We start from the raw sequence: 10,299 nt of genomic DNA on the forward strand, positions 1-10,299 counted from the left end.
CTCAAACTCTGGTTCTCTTGTTCCAACTGCTCCATAATCCTTGCAGAGTTGACCCTTGTATAATACCGGTGAGTCAGCTTGTCTTCAAAATAAATGAAGAGCAGAGGTTAGAACCGGAAGACCAGAAAAAAATGGGTACCTGTTTATGCAGGAATGATGCATGAAATGCTTGTGCAAATGCTTTGTTTTCAAGGAACCCTTAGGGTGTTGCTTGCAATATTTTGAATTTTTAAACATTTTGATTGCTCATGGAAAATATTTCATTCAAAATATTAGACAAAGAAGTACAGCATTTTTAAATATTACAAAGAGAAAAGGTAAATAACATCCTATGGATCCCTATTAGCTCGGGATGCTGGAAGACGAGAAGTGTACAACTTCTTGATCTCTCTCTCATAGGCAGCCTCCATATCAGCCTTCTCCTTTGCAAGTTGATCATACTTCCTTTTCCAGAATTTGGAAGACTGAGGAAACAGAGAAGTCCAAGTGTCGTTTGGATCATCGATCACTCGGTGCTCGAGAAATTCAATCATATCATCTTTCTCCTTGAGCTGCTGCAGCAATTCCTCTCTCTCGCGGATCCAGGCACGCGAAAGGTCTTCTTCTCTCAACTCCTCTACACGTTGGGTAGGGAGGGTTGAAGGCCCAGCCACATCCAACAGTGTAGGTCTCGGATGATCGTATGACATCAAGTAGGTAGCAGCCCTCTGTCTGACCCAAGAGGTATATGGCTCCAAAGCAATGCAGTTCTTTGGACCCAATTCATTCCTACTCTTTATGCGAATATTGCGCCAAGCGCGGACAAATCTGGCTTTCAGGCCTTGGGGATCTTTACCCTCCTGAAAGAATACACCTTCTAACAGAATGTTATGGGGTTTATCCTTTAGGGGGAACCCAAGCTGACGACGTGCAAGCGTAGGATTGTAGGTAATCCCACCACATGTACCAAGAAGAGGCACATTGGGGAATTCACCACAAGAATTAATGATCTGAACGGTATCGTACACGCGATCATACCAGGTGATATCATCATTGGTGAGAGACATGAGTCTCTGAGACCACCGTAGACATCCCTTGTTCTCCTTGAAAGCAACTGTCTGCGGCAAGTGCGAAATAAACCACTTGTACAGCAGGGGTAAACAGCAGACAATGACTCCTCCATTCTTCATATTCCTCAGATGCAAGGAAACATATGCATCACCCAACAAGGTCGGAACCGGATTAAGAACTGAAAAGATCCTAATGGCATTCATATCGACGAACTTGTCAAAGTTGGGAAACAGCACCAATCCATAGATAAGCAAAACGAACAGAGCCTCAAAGGCATCCTCACTCATGGCCTTCCCATAGAAAGTGGCTTGAGCAATGAGGAACTCGGAAGGAAAACCCTGAATTCCGCCTTTGGTAGTCAGATTAGCTCTAATCAGATCTTCATCTATGTGCAACAAGCTGGAAATCTCTCGAGCAGATGGAATACTCTCTAAGCCACTGAACGGCACTTGATCCAGAATAGGAATCCCAATAAGGTGAGAGTATTCTTCCAAAGTTGGCAACAACTGGAAGTCCGGAAATAAGAAGCAATGATAGAGCGGATCATAGAACTGAGCAAGAGTGCTCATCAATCCCTCATCCACTTGAGTAGTCAGCAACGGCAGAAGCTTCCCATATCGAGCCTTGAAACCCAAGGGATCTAATACATATGATGTCAGATTCCTTAACTCTTTTACATCAGGCTGCTTAAAGCTGTACTTCTTTGTATGCCTTTTCGGTCTTTCCATGTCTGAAAATTTTGCAAATAACCCTTTAAGTTCCTTGAAAATTTCTCTTTTGATGACATGAATGCGGATGAATGCGTGAATGCATGAATGCAACAAACACACTCAAGGATCAAACAAAGCACACCAAACAAAGGTCGTGGGAAAGCTCTATGTATCCCTAATATCAATCATCCATTTTGGTGGATTTAGGTTTTCACCTTATCGACACCCAAGTTCCATTGATATTAACGGTACATGAACCGGTTCAGACATTCTTAATATCAACCAGCCGCTTTGATGGATTTTAGGTTTTACACCTGATCCGGGATCCATTGATATTAACAATGTTTGAACGACTCAACCACGAATCACGGGTTTGTTGAGAGTCACGAGCATGGAGTCTCGGTTAAGAACCACCCAAAGGGAGTGTACTAGGGTTTAAACCTGCCAGACATGTTCTATCAGAGGTTCCCATAATCATCGTTCCATCTTCGAATATTATCGGAGGAACGAATACTCGTATTCCAAGAATATTCTCAAGAGAAACTCTTATGAGTGTAGTATCGCGTGACAATCGTATCAGAACTGACATCTGAACGACCTCCGCACTACGGTCCTAAAAATAGGCCAAGATGGGTTTGGTAAACTAAGGTCCTTGGCTTCTGCGGAACATGATTGAAAGAATAATGCCTAACCACAAATAACTTGTGTGACATTATTAGTTCAACATGACCTCCACCAAGTGAATGGTCTCGCAAGTCAACTGGCTAAGGACTACTCCACACCAGTCAACAAGACTATGCCATTCTCCTATCCTAGAGTGCACTCGAGTTCGGGTATAGAACTCATCTCACAGATCACCAAAGCAAACAGCAAATGTATATCAAGCAATTCACACATTACAATCAATACAGTCATCCCAAATTGTACAAAAATATGTCAGATAAAGAATAATAACATATATCACAACAAGGGTGAAAAGTAGGCAATACAACCAGAGATTCTGGTGAGATATCCCCAGCAGAGTCGCCACTTTTCTGTAGCGGTGTATTCGTCGCTATATGATCTATCGATTAAATCATAAGCTAAGAGATACATGAAAATTTTCGAGTCGCCACCGCACTTTTATTTATCCAAAGGATTGGCTAAAAAGCGAACAAAAGCCTAAGAAGTTTTACACGTAGAAAACTAATAAAAAGATCAGAGAGTCTGGGTAAGGGGTAAATTACGCAATGGGAAGGTGTTAGGCACCCACTACGTCCTAGGTACTCCTAGGGAGCCCTTTTCACACTTGTTATGCAAAATTATTATTTATTATGACAAAATATTGTGCAAACATGATTGGGATGATGGGAAAAGAATATACATTTTATAATGTTATTGGGTATTGGGTTCGAACGGATGAACCCGTTGCCTACGTACCTTCCATCAAAGGTAAGGATCAGAACGCCGTAGTTCGGCTAAAAGATTTCCAAAAGTGGGTTAGGTTCAATTTTAAACACAAACCCTAGGTCTTACGTTATCCACGGGAGAAAACTCAACCTTATACAAACAACAACGTCCACCATGTGAGAACAGCTTCAACTGGCCAGAGAGGGGTTAACCCTATAATAGGCGAGGAAGACTTACAATTCAATCACTAAAGACAGAAGGTGAGATTAACATCAACCACTAAGATAAATCAAACCTATAGCTCATGTATGAAAAGATTAATGGACAAAGCCAAAACAAGTGAATGAGTGGAGTTACTGATTATGATTATGAAAATGAAGTCAAAATATGATTAAGATCAATTCAAATAAGTATTATGAAATGAAGTTTGGAAAAAGGTCAAGGACTTGAGTCCAGGTTTTTAGTTAGAAAAACATGAAGATGTTTGCACAACACTTATGTCAAAATTTAAAAGGTATAGTGTGAAAAGGTTCTAAGACGTAATGAATGATGAATGGATGAGGGATGGATAGTAAAACTTCTTAGAAGGTTCACTTCTTGAAATCATATAGCAGATGATTCAAGTGTGTCCTTTGGAATAGCAGTTAATAATAACAAACAAACAAAGCAAAGGCGGATATCGGATGCCAATCAATGGTCTTATACCAATCTCCTAAAACAAAACGGGATATCAGAAGCCACTCAATGGTCTTACACTAATCTCCACAGGAAAAGAAATAAAAGCGGATACCGGATACCAACAAATGGATTTACACCAGTCTCCTAAAATAGAACAGGATATCAGATGCCACTCAATGGACTTACACCGATCTCCTCAAAAGAAAAACAAAGATGAAATATGGAAGTTAACTGCCAATCTATCTGGACTTAGGTTAACTCCACAGTATGCTCACAGGAAATCCAATGCCACATCACAGGGACTTACAATGGATCCTCACATACAAGAACAAGAGCAACAATATGATCACAGGTATGCAAATGCCAACTTACAGGGACTTATAATTGCAACCTCTCACACAAACAGATAAACAAACTATGATCACAGGAAAGCAGATGCCAACTTACAGGGACTTATAACTGCAACCTCACATACAAGAACAAAAGCAACAATATGATCACAGGAAAGCAGATGCCAACTTACAGGGACTTATAACTGCAACCTCACATACAAACCAAACAGATCAAATCATGATCACAGGATAACAGATGCCAACTTACAGGGACTTATAACTGCAACCTCACATACAAACGGATAAACAGAAGATATGAGTGACCAATGAGGTCTTACACTCTATCCTTCCATATCATAGGAGCAAAGGCCAAAAGAGATGGACTTACAATTGTCCTCAATGGGCAAACAACAATGATAACATCACAAAACAAATGAGATGATCATGCACTAATGGCAATTGATGATGATGATAAATGCATAGCATATGGGCAAGCAAGTACATATGAAGCAATCAATCAATCAATGAATAACAAACAGCACACTCTATAGCCAAACAATGGGGGCTCACACAAGAGGGTTTGACTTTAACAGCCCACTGTAATAGGTAAGTGTCGCTCTTAACCTGGCCATTGAGGGGCTCAGGTGAAGCAGATGAAAAGGAGATGAGGGGTGTGCCTCATTGCTTCAATCTCAGATCAGAGAGAGCATCAAAGAAAGTGTGGGAGTTCAGAAAGTAGGAACTCTCTCCACATTATTGACTCGATTAGATCTTGGGTATTTATCTCATTGCTTCAACCAGGTACTGGGAGCAAAGAGAGGACACACTGAATAGTGGGGGATAGATTTCTTATCCCTACCTTCCACCAATTGCCTTACTTGAAGGACTTTTCCTGCTTGGGACAATTTTAAACAAACACAGGCATTGCCTCTTAAGGAGGACTTCAGACAGTTTGCCCGGTCAAATAACAGACCGGGTCTCCAGACTACATGAAGAAGAAGTATTTATACCTCAAAGCAAATGCTAAAAAGCAAAGCAAGCAAGCAAGTTCAAAGAACTTAAGCAACTAAAGCACCTGCAAAAGTCAAACTCATTAGCAAACAAGTCGACAGTCAAAAGCAAAAGAAAATGAACCAATGGTCACACAGAGGGACCAATTGTGCAAGGCACAAAGACTCAAGTATGAGTCACCTACAAAACAAGAGTTAGCATGTGGCAAACAATCAAATTCAATCACATTTGAGTGATCCTTAAAGCATGGGTGCTGAACCTGAAACAGACAGCTCAATTGTAAGCTTACAAGACCACTAGGGCTAGCCTAGGGTCGAAGATGAAAGAAAAAGGCCAAGGCAGCAAGCAATATTCAATCAAAGTCAAAATCAATCATGTAGGAAGGTAAACACAATTGGATTCAAACTTATATCATGCATCAAGGTCATTTCATATGCAAAAGAATGCAAAGCATAGCAAAGGAAGCATGCAAAAGTCAACAGCAAAGACTTCAATCAAAAGTCAACTCAAACATTTTCAAAAATCATGAAATAAATCACACTCAATCCTAACATCTAACATGGTATACATGCAAAATTTCATGGCATTTGGATGAGAGGAAGGCAGTCAATGAAATTCATGAAGTTAAACCAAATTCAAGTAAGCATGGTGAAAGTCAACAAACATAGGTCAACTTCAAAAAATCATATCAATTTGAAAACAGAAGAGAAATGAATGAAATTAACACCAATGCAAAGCTTGAGATGTCTAGTTATCACATATGAAATTTCATGGTCATGTGATAAGATTTGAGAATTTCACAAAAGATTTGGCAATGTGTATCACATGAAGTCAACAAATGAACAAGCATGGAAGAAAATTCTCACATAAATGGAAAACAGCAAGATTAATTCCAAGAATATTCATACATGAAATAGACATACAAAGGATGATTCATGCAAAATTTGGGGTCAATTGGATAAGAGGAAACATGTGAACAAAATTAGGGAAAATGCATGATCATGTTGTGACACCAAATGCAACACATGACTTCAAAAAATCATAACTCTCAGTCCACAAATGATAAATGCACAAACTTTATATGGAAATGAAGGTCAATGTGTGTAGATCAACCACAAAAAATTTCAAGCTCATTGGATGCAACATGAGAATTTCACAATTGGAATGGCAATGTGTATCAATTTGGCATACTTGTCAAAAAAATAATTATCAATGAAAAACCAGCCAATGGAAAATTAATTAAAATTCACCATAAAATAGAAGACATCTTTGTGATCATTATGCAAAAAAAATCATAATTTTTGAGTGAAAATTGAATGAGAAAATAATTGGTGAAGTTGAGTGATAATTGGATGCAAAATTTGAACAAAAGGCATGGAATATTGGTCAAAGGAAGGGTCAACGATGGCAAATGTGTAATTCTGCAGTCACTTATTGAAGTGCTGCGTTTTGGCCCTACAAAACGAAATGTTTTGATTGGCTCTCAGCCAATAAAACAGTAACATGGCCAATGGTTCAAAAAATCTGGTTTTCACATAAACCCTTAGGGTTTCTAACAGCAGCCAAAGCATTGCTCAATGTTATCATCATGAAACAAAACAAACAAAAGCATGGCAAATTGGTATCATGTCCAGCTCATAAGAGCAAGCTTCAAGCAACATCCTACGACCGACCAAGCAAGCAAATAAACGCATATCATTTAGCAGCATACAACCATACAAACTTCATGCAAATTCTGAGCAACAACAGCAACATTCATGGCAAGGTTCACTCATCAAGCAATCAACAGCATTCAAATGCAATTCATGAGGGTTTTTTAAACTGCAGTGAGGTTTCATAACAGCAAACAAAATAAACGACAGCACATAACAGCATGACATTGGCACAGCAGTAGGTCCATACATTATCATGCAACCATTATGCAAACACTAAGGTGGTAACAATGTCATTCATGACATGAACAACAAAACAAACACAAGCAGGAAAAGGTTATGGGCATGGTTTCCTAGACTGCAGCAAGTAATCATCATCCAAGTCCATCATAAAAATCAACAGGTTTTGAGCAAAAACACATAACAGCAGTCAATCAACTTGAGTTTTATGGGTTTTCATGCAATACTAGGTTTCTCATATAGCATACAATCCCAACAAGATCATGAGCAAATTCTGGACAAGGAAGTTTTGCAAGACAGCAGTATGATGTCATCATCATAATCATGGTTTATTAACAGCATGGCCAAGGCATTTTCATTCAAACATCTACACAGAACTCGACCAGCATACAACAGCATTGCATTACCAACCAACACAGCATAAGCATACTTTATGAGATTTTCTTGACAAAGTAATTGGTTCAGCAGCACTCATCATATCCAGCCATATCAAACAAAAATGATTCAACCAAAACACACAACATAAGCATGAAAACCTAGGCATATTAAGATAGCAAAATAGCAGCAGGGTTTTATTAGCATGGTATAGCATCATGGTTTAACAACATCCAATCGAATTCAATCAACAAACACACAACAGCCTGTAATACATGACATGTGGTTTTCCTGGGGAAGTTCAAAACAGCAGGGCAAGCTTCATGATATTTCCAGCAAGTTCATCATCTTACAAATAAATTCCAACATACACACACAGCAGCATGGCAATGGTTCACGCGTAGCATCAACATCATGCAGCAAATACAAACAACCATAGCATTCAACATATCATCCAATCATCAATCATCATGTAATCATCATCATTAAGCAAGAAGCAAGACAAACTCAATGTGCTTTATGTCAAAAGCACCAAAACAACACAAGCAGGAACATTACTATGCAGGGTTCCCTAAATTGCAGCAAGCAATCATCATCATGTTTCATGGCTCATCAACATCAAACAAGTTTTGAGCAACACAACCAACAGTCTAGCATAATGTACATCAAGCAACAGCAACATACCACATAACTCTCATGGATTTCCTAGGCATGGTCATAAGGTTCAAAAACTGCATCAGGGTTTAGCAGGCAGTTGGTTCAGCAACAAACAAACATGAGCATGAAATTCTGGACAGGATGGTTTGAACAACAGCATAAAGTCATCATCAGTTTACAGCATGGCCAGTTAGCATAGCAACAAGTACAAACAACAATATTCAACACAACTCACATGTTTTCATGGCAATGGTTAGGTTTGAACAGCAGGGCAATGGAAATCAATCATAATCAATTGAGATTCAGCATAGTAGCAAAGTATTCATGTGTTCATCAAACATCCCAACAAAACAAACAACAGCACAAAACAGCATGGATATTATGAGCAAGTTTAGGAGATTTCAAACGGTAAGGCATAGCACAGTATGACAGCACATTCATGTTTATCATCATCAAAGCATCAACCATAAAACAATGCAATGTAACCTCATCACTAAGTAATATCAGCTAACAACCAAACCAACACAAACATGGGAAATCTAGGCATAGTTCTAGGGTTTGAGCATAACTGCATATATTCATCATCATAAGCTCGAAAAAATCAATGTGCTCAGAAATCAAAATCACATATGCTAACAACATCCTCATACACCAAACAGAAAGAATGTAGTGTCCACTTCCTCTAATTCATCATGATTAAAGCAGCTCGAGCAAAACAAGCATGGACACAAAAATTTGCAAAGCAGATCTATCACTCAATGCAAAACCATATTACATGAAACAAATTGCAGTGGCACAAACATACCAAAACCTATCTAAAACATCTTGTAATTTGGTGAATGGTGCAGATTGAGTTACTTACTTGTTTTGGAAGAAAATGTGGAGCAGAGCTGCTTTGATGGTTACAAGCTCAAACAGATGAAGCCCTTAGTTTGGAATGATGGTTGGAGGGTAGCTTGAAGCTCAGCAACTCTTAGAAATCCCAGAACCGAAAACTACCATTGTTGGACTCATGAAAATGCAGACCTTGCAATGCTATTCCAGTCAGTATCTTATGATCAGGAATGACTCTTAATGGTGGTTAGATGATGGAAACATGAAGGAATGTTCAAGTGGTTTGGAGATTTCGAGCAAAAATTGCCAAAGGCCACAAATGCAAAAATGAGAGAGTGAGCTTTTCTGGTTGGTGGCTGCTTAGAACTAGGGTTGGAAACAGAAAATGAAGGCTTAAATATCATCTGTTAATCATCATTTAATCATGTGGTAAATTGGTTTTGTGTGTAATGGTCATTTTGCAAATTGCTAATTGTGGAACAAGTGAAAATGGTGGGTGTGTTTGTCTGCACAAATGGGCTGGAAAGGCTGCTAGCAGGCCAAACACAATGCTGCTTGTGGTTGTACAGAAAATGCTGTACTATATTTGCTTTTGTGAAGCCAATTGCCAATTTTGTCAATTTTGCAATTTGATTCAAAATGATGGGAAAATGGTGGTATGATGATGGTTTTAGGCTTGGAACAAATCATAAATGATATATGGAACATTTCCCAATTGGCAAAATGGTGAAAAAGTCCATAAATCAAAAAGTCAAAGTTTGGTCAAACTTTGAATTTTGAAGGAATTGGTCCAAAAATGCCATTTTGAATGGTAGGGTTTTAGGTCATGAAATTTATATTTTTGGAAAGAGGATGAAAAATGTGGTTTGTAGGAAAAAACCCCACCAAATTTGGCCTTATGGTTTGAGAGTTATGGCTTGTTGAAGTTCAAAAATTGGTGAAAATGATTTGATCATATCTTGACAACCACACATGGGATTTTGGTGTTCTTGGACTTTTTGAAAATGGGAAGACAAGATCTTCAACTTTCATGTTGGGCAAAAATTCATTTGAAGCTTGTATCATGATGTAAGTTTAAGATCAAGAAGTTTTCATTTTTGGCAGTTGAAATTACAGGTCCACTTTCTATTTCTGGAAAATTTTCTGATTGGCTTGATTTTCTTCCATGATGAGGTTTGGCATGATAGATGAGGCTTATACAAGCATGAATGAACTCCTTCAGATCAATTCTATCCATCAAATTCTTGATTAAATCAACAGTTGACCAAGTTTGACTGTCTGTTGACTTTTCTAGGGTTTTGAGTGACTGGACCACTTCTGATGAATTCCAAACCCTAATTCTTTGAGAACTTGTCTTCAAATGATGTTTCA

At 38.6% G+C, this 10,299-nt stretch overlaps 1 long non-coding RNA gene across 1 annotated transcript; it reads right to left on the reverse strand.

The window, feature by feature from the left end:
* Positions 1–997: 997 nt before the first annotated feature.
* On the reverse strand, positions 998–9,891 carry LOC127085437 (uncharacterized). The gene is made up of 3 exons (XR_007789137.1): positions 8,957–9,891; positions 5,170–5,234; positions 998–1,780 (listed from the first exon to the last, which is right to left on the reverse strand). It is a non-coding gene; the product is annotated as an uncharacterized LOC127085437 (long non-coding RNA).
* Positions 9,892–10,299: the final 408 nt, after the last annotated feature.

This window comes from Lathyrus oleraceus, chromosome 5, assembly GCF_024323335.1.
Source record: "Lathyrus oleraceus cultivar Zhongwan6 chromosome 5, CAAS_Psat_ZW6_1.0, whole genome shotgun sequence".
Lineage (NCBI taxonomy): Eukaryota > Viridiplantae > Streptophyta > Magnoliopsida > Fabales > Fabaceae > Lathyrus > Lathyrus oleraceus.